The sequence below is a fragment of the Chrysemys picta genome, chromosome 17 (assembly GCF_011386835.1).
Source record: "Chrysemys picta bellii isolate R12L10 chromosome 17, ASM1138683v2, whole genome shotgun sequence".
NCBI classification, from domain to species: Eukaryota; Metazoa; Chordata; order Testudines; family Emydidae; genus Chrysemys; species Chrysemys picta.
In genome coordinates, this window is record NC_088807.1 from 14395551 (window position 1) to 14402483 (window position 6933).

General features: G+C 52.6%; 1 protein-coding gene and 1 pseudogene across 1 annotated transcript in view; both read left to right on the forward strand.

Annotated features, from left to right (window-relative positions):
* The window catches only part of LOC112060997 (butyrophilin subfamily 3 member A2-like), a 48131-nt gene extending 47321 nt beyond the window's left edge, over nucleotides 1-810 (forward strand). Inside the window, exon 17 of the mRNA XM_065571467.1 lies at nucleotides 398-810. The gene's annotated coding sequence lies outside the window, so the exon portion shown is untranslated. The remainder of the gene's footprint in view (nucleotides 1-397) is intronic.
* Nucleotides 795-1872, forward strand: LOC135976335 (nuclear factor 7, ovary-like; annotated as a pseudogene).
* The last annotated feature ends 5061 nt before the right edge of the window (nucleotides 1873-6933 follow it).

Sequence of the window (6933 nt, forward strand, 5' to 3'; positions counted from 1 at the left end):
TTGGTCCTTCAGCGATGATCCATCCCTACCCTGTCAGCTCCCCCAATAGCCCCACTCAGCCCTCCCTCCACAGCCTGCAGAGTCTTCACTCCCTGGGCACCTTCCTTGGCCCTGCGGGAGCCCTAGCACTTCTCGGAGACAGAGCCTGTGCATGGGGGAATGAGAGGAAACCCACTCCAGCTCCCCCCACCTCCCCACCAGCTCAGGGGCTAGGCCCAGCCACAGCCCTGGAGCTCCCGGCCAGATCCAGGCTAGTGGTGCCAGTCCCACTAGTCACCTCCGCTCTTAATACTCTGTTCTTCGCTCCGTCTGTGCTGGCTGGAATCTCTCTCCTGTGCAATCATGGGGCCCCTGATGGACCCGTGGCTAATGGGGTTATTCTGGTTTCTCTCCCCAGTCTGCATCATCCTGGAGACAGTTTGGAAACACCTTGAAATCACCGTCTCTGGGGATGGCAGAAGAGTCCAACATGACCCCCAATCTCCATGGCCGGCTGGCCTATCTGGATCCCTGATAGCCCTGGGGAATGAGGGGTTTGTGTCCAGGAATCATTATGCTTTAGGCCTTGTCTACACTTCCACTTTACAGCGCTGCAACGTTCTCGCTCAGGGGTGTGCACTGCAAGTTTCAGCACCGTAAAGTGGCTGGGTAGACAGTGCACTAGCGCTGGGAGATGTGCCCCTCATGTAGGTAGGTTTTTTACGCTTGGAGAGCTCTCTCCCAGCGCTGGTTCTGTGACTACACAGCCATGTTAAAGCTCTGCCACGGCAGCACTTTAACATTGCTAGTGAAGACATAACTTTAAAAATGGGGTTTGCAGGGGGTACTGGGAGGTGGAGGTGGGGGACAGCCCGGACTGGGAGCTGGGGGTGCTGAGTGAGACTGTGAGGGACAGAGTGAGTCAGAAGCGGCTGGAGAGACCCCCTGAGGAGGGGTGCTGGGCTCTGGGGAGATCTGGGGGGCGGTATCATCCCAGGGAGGCCGACACTGTGATCCAGACCTGGAGTGTGAGGCCGACAGTGGTTGGGGTGTATCTGGATCTAGAAGGGGGGAGTCTCTCATTTTATAGTGTCAGTTCAATGGCCCTTTCCCTGGAGATTCCTGTGGAAGGTTCTGAGCGATTGATTCTGTTCCTCAGCCCTGGTCACGCTGTGGGGAGGGACCTGGGGAAACCCCTCAGCATCTGCTCCCCCAGCGACTGAGATTTCCACAGAAATTAGGAGTTAGTGGGTCTGTTATTCAGGGAGATCCCACAGCCCCTGCACAACCCCCTGCCCTCAGGGACAGAGAGGGGCAAGAAAAATCACACAGAGCCACATGCAACCCAAGAAACAGCCCCAGCGCCTGGACAGCACTCGGCCCTGGAGATAAGGAAGTGAAAGAAAATAGCTCATGTGGGATACAATAAATCCAAAAGCATCTACCCAACATGTGTGGGCCGTTGGAGGCAGAGAGAAGCTCCTGGACTAGGACTAAAGAGGGGTCTGAGGGCTCTGGACTGACCCAGATGGATTATGTTGGAACTTTCGATTCTCTGTGTTAACTAACAACTTCCTACACTGTGTTCTAAACACCTAATAAACCCCCTGCTGTTACAGTGCTGGCTGAGAGTCACTCCAGAGTCAGGGAATCGGGGGTGCACTGCTCCCTTTGGGTGTGCAAGTCTTCCCCAGGTGTCCAGTTCAGACGGACTCGCTGAAGGGAGCTCACAACATGAAGCACGGGACCTCCCAGGTGCTGTTCCAGAGCACCAGACCTGTGGATCCATGACACATGGTATTTGCTGCTTCCTTTAAAGCCCCAGCTCCTGGAGTCCTGGGATTGTGGGAAAATCTCAGTTTTGGTTTAAAGCAAATAAAAAGAAAGTTTCTAGCCTACGGCTGTGGTGTAGAGCTGAAAAGTGTGACCCCAATGCCCCTGTGCGCCGTGTCTGGCTTTACTGCTGCGTGTGCTGCATTTAAACCCTAGGGCTTGGCTGTCAGTTTAGTGCAGGTTGTGATGGGACCCAGCAGAAAATGGGGGGCGGGGAGCCCTGGGCAGCACCACCCACAAATGCTGGGTCCACGCTAGGTAAAAGGTGTGTGTGCGATGAGCTGGCTGGACCCAGGCAGTGCTCTCAGCATCAGATCCAAGTGAAGACAAGGCCACCTGTGCCATGGGCATTTTAACTGCCTGTAACTGGTGTAGGTGAACCCCAGGGAGGTGTTATGGTGTGAGAACATGGTTCTCCTGGTGTAGCCAGCGCCTAAACCAACCATTTCCACCCTGGTGCCAGGAGTTAGGGGAACAAATGAGAATCACTGGGTGTGACGAGTTTGGAGCTGCCCTGTAATAACCTCTGAACATTGTCTGCTCTGTTTGTCTGTTGTGCAGGGGTCACTGCATGAACACAAGGGGTTAATTTGAGCCGGGGTTGGCTGCTCCCCTGCCCCCACCTCCTGGCAAACACTGCGAGGGATAAGAGACACTGCAGAGCCACCCGCTGTGATATCCCATTTGGCCCCCTGCTGAGCCACCCGCGGTGAACTAGGCTCAGGACCCAGGAGGGAACAGAGACCTTGCACTGCACTGACAGACACCCGGAAGGACGGGGAGAGGGAGGCAGAGACTGTGGGGACCAGACGGCCCCAGCCCCAGAGATGAGGGCCTGGGGTAGAACAGGCTGCCTAGGTCTAAGGATGAGATAGACGTGCAAGGAGCCTGTTACTGTGTTAAACCCTGTTCTCTGGCTGTGCCTGGCTTCTGCTGTTGAGATCAAACAAGACTTTGTAAGAATCTGTTTGAGTCATTGCCGTTATGGCTGGTCACCGCTGCAGTGGGTGGAACTGCAGGTACCAAGTCCAGACCTTCTGGGGGTCAGCACAGCCAGTCCACGGGGGGCTGTTGCCCAGGGCTGGTCTGAGAGGGGAAGGCCTGAAGAGTCACCCAGTGAGGGAACAGAGGAGCAGACAGCCCTATAACTGACAAAATATTTGTGCACTAGCCCAGCTAGAGCTGCCGGGAAAGGGGAATTCTTCTTCGAGTGATGCCCATACGCATTCCATTCTAGGGTACCCATGCATGGTCATCGGAAAATTTTCCCTCAGTGGCACCTGTCAGGGCAGCTCGAGCACCCTCTGCTGCTACGCGCTGCTAGCACAGGTATAAAGCGCCCAGCCGACCCCACACCTCTCAGCTCCTTCTTACCGCCTGAGACGGTTGCTGGAACCGCTCTCCTGGCATCTGCCAGTTTCTCAGTGGACTTTCTTGTTATTGTACATAGTGAGTCATAGTTGGTTTTAGTGAGTGTGAGTTAATTTTAGGGACGTTTAGTAAATTGGTTATCATGATTTAGCTTTAAGCCCTGCACCTCCTGCAACAAAGTTGTGCCCCTGAGCAACCTACATTCCAGCTGCTTGAGGTGCCTGGGAGAAGCTCATATTGGGGACCATTGACAGATCTGCAAGGACTTTAAGCCTCACACAAATAATTGGGAGGCCCGGCTCAAGTTCCAGCTCATGGAGGTGGCACTGAGACCTGCATCTGAGCCAGGCTGGTCAGACTCAGCACCAAGTGCCTCGGCGTCCATAAGGAGTGCTGCTACATACTGGAGTCCCGGCACCAATCACCATCCCCAGTGCCTAGAAACAGGCATAAGAAACAGCCAGCCAAAATGGGGTGATCCCCGGCACTGAAGACAGCCAGGCATGGGGTTCAGAGTAGAGTGCGTTCTGAACCAAAGCACTCCTCCACCTCGGTACTGCAGCAGTTAGCACCTTTCACTCCGGCATCTAGACAACCACCATCAACTCTGGCACCAGAAGAGCCTTCTATATCTGCAGCCCCGTGCAGTACCTCTACTATCTCAGTACCGACCACACTGAAGGCATTTGCTACTGCCAGGGACCTTCTCTTGCTGTCAGTACCGGTATTGCCGGTAGTTCAGGAGTCGGCACTATTGGTGCTGGTGGACAGGAGTGAATCTGCTGGTCACTTCAGCGTTCAGTACCGTGCCCTTCGGTACTGTCAAAAGGGGAACCAGCTATGTTTGCCATGGTGCAAACCTCTCCACCACTGCACCCATCTCCAGCATTGGCGGGAATGGCACCCAGTGATTGCTGGACACACACATCCTCTTCCAAGTCAGAGATTGGGTTCTATTCCTCCTATCTGAGGAGCCGCTTTCACTGCTGCTCCAGGCATTTCCACCCTTCCATGGACCCGGGCACAGGAGTAACATCGAGTGACCAGGAGGTCACTGGGGACCTTCACAGTCCAGTGGCCCTTTTGGAACCCTTGGGGTTTCCCCCAGTTTCCAGGCACTCCTATTTGGTCACCTCGGAAAGAAGGGTGGCACCATCCCATCAGGCAGCGCCTGGTCTGGACTCTGGTACTGAGCCTGGTACTGAACTACTGGAGCTGGCTAAAGGGGATTTTGCTAGTGCAGAAAGGAAGGAAGAGCATCCATAGCCAGTGCTGGCCTCCTCTTCCTCTTCCCCAATGAGGCAGCCTTGGGAGAGGGAGGATATCGCTTCCCCTGGATGACTAAAACATGCACCAGGAGTTGTTAAAGAATCATAGAATTGTAGGACTGGAAGGGACCTTGAGAGGTCATCTAGTCCAGTGCCCTGCAGTCATGGCTGGACTAAGTATTAGACCATCCCTGACAGGTGTTTCTTTAACTTGCTCTTAAAAATCTCCAGTGATGGTAATTAATTCCAGTGCTTAACCGCCCTGACGGGAAGTTTTTCCTAATGTCCAACCTAAACTGCCCTTGCTGCAATTTAAGCCCATTGCTTCTTGTCCTATCCTCAGAGGTTAAGAAGAACAATTTTTCCCTCCTCCTTGTAACAACATTTTGTGTACTTGAAAACTGTTATCATGTCCCCTCTCAGTCTTCTCTTCTCCACACTAAACAAACCCAATTTTTTCAATCTTCCCTCTTAGGTCATCTTTTCTACACCTTTAATCATTTTTGTTGCTCTTCTGTGGACTTTCTCCAATTTGACCACATCTTTCCTGAAATGTGGCACTCAGAACTGGACACAATACTCCAGCTGAGGCCTAATCAGCGCAGAGTAGAACAGAAGAATTACTTCTTGTGCCTTGCTTACAATACTCCTGCTAATACATCCCAGAATCATGTTTGCTTTTTTTTGCAGGTGTTATACTGTTGACTCATATTTAGCTTGTGATCCACTATGACCCCCAGATCCCTTTCTGCAGTACTCCATCCTAGGCAGTTATTTCCCAGTGTGTGTGTGCAACTGATTGTTCCTTCCTAAGTGGAGTACTTTGTATTTGTCCTTATTGAATTTCATCCTATTTACTTCAGACCATTTCTCCAGTTTGTCCAGATCATTTTGAATTTTAATCCTATCCTCCAAAGCACTTGCAACCCCTCCCAGCTTGGTATTGTCCGCAAACTTTATATATGTACTCTCTATGCCATTATCTAAATCATTGATGAAGATATTGAACAGCACCAGACCCAGATCCAATCCCTGCAGGACCCCACTCAATATGCCCTTCCAGGTTGACTGTGAACAACAGATAATTACTCTCTGGGGATGGTTTTCCAACCAGTTTTGCACCCACCTTATAGTAGCTCCATCTAGGTTGTATTTCCCTAGTTTGTTTATGAGAAGGTCATAAGAAGAGGGTGGCCTTAAATCTGGGCATACAGAAGGAGGTAGTGAAGGAGTCCTCCCACAGCCTAGTTGATATTTGAGCCACTTCAGGCCCTACAAAAGTAACCCTGCCTCTCAATGATGCCATTATGGACCCAGTTAAGACTTTGAGGGAGCTCCCCGTGTCCCTTCCTCCGACTTCAAATACTTTGTTCCTGCCCAGGGTTATGAGTTGCTTTACAACACCCCCCCCAGGATACCTGGTGGTATCCGTTGCCCATGAGAGAGAAAGAAAGGGTCTTCCCTGTGCAACCCCAAAATCAATGGACTCAAATAAATTACACTCGTTCAGTAGGACTCAAAGTGAGCGCTTTATACCAGCACTATGAGCATGCAGCAGCAGAGGGCGTTCGAGCTGCCCCACCGGGTGCCACAGAGGGAAAATTTTCTGGCAACTGTGCTGGCGGCGCTTACACACCTGGAGTGGAATGGACACATGCAACACATCTTGAAGAACAGCAGTTACAAGCCGTAGGTAACTTGTATTCGGGGTGTGGGGCATAGGTCAGGCTGGGGAATGGGTTTACTTTCCTAAAGTCCACAAAACACCTCATGGTTTTATACTTTCTAGGTGCCATCACAACAGGAGACGTCCAGGGGCTTTTGGTCTGAGCCCAGGCTCCCCAAGGCTCAGCCTGTTCCCAGCATTAGAGGCAAGAGGGACATGATGGAGGAGGGTTTGTGGGAGGTGGGAGCTTTGGGTCAATAGCCCCAAGTCACTGGAGTCCTGGGCTGTGAGCTGAGCTCTGGCGTAGCATTGTCAGCCCTAGAGCTCAGACCCTTTAATAGAATCATAGAATCATAGAATATCAGGGTTGGAAGGGACCTCAAGAGGTCATCTAGTCCAACCCCCTGCTCAAAGCAGGACCAATTCCCAACTAAATCATCCCAGCCAGGGCTTTGTCAAGCCTGACCTTAAAATCCTCTAATAAAGGAGATTTCACCACCTCCCTAGGTAACCCATTCCAGTGCTTCACCACTGTCACCAAGGGGGGCTGTACAGGTGGGGACTGGCTGCCCCAAGGGCCCCCGCGAGGGAGATGGAGCCCAGCTCCACTAATGCCTGGGGACTGGAAGGCGCCACCTCCTCGGAGTCAGCAGCATGTGGCCCCGAGGTGATGGCTGAGAGATCCTCAGGTGACACAGGACCACAGCTGCAGTCCCGGCAGTGACCTCCCAGTGCCCGTGCAGGGCACGGCTCACACATGAGGGCAGGTGGTTTGGGGGTTGCCTGGCCCTGCTCTGCACGGAGAAGGAGCTTCCC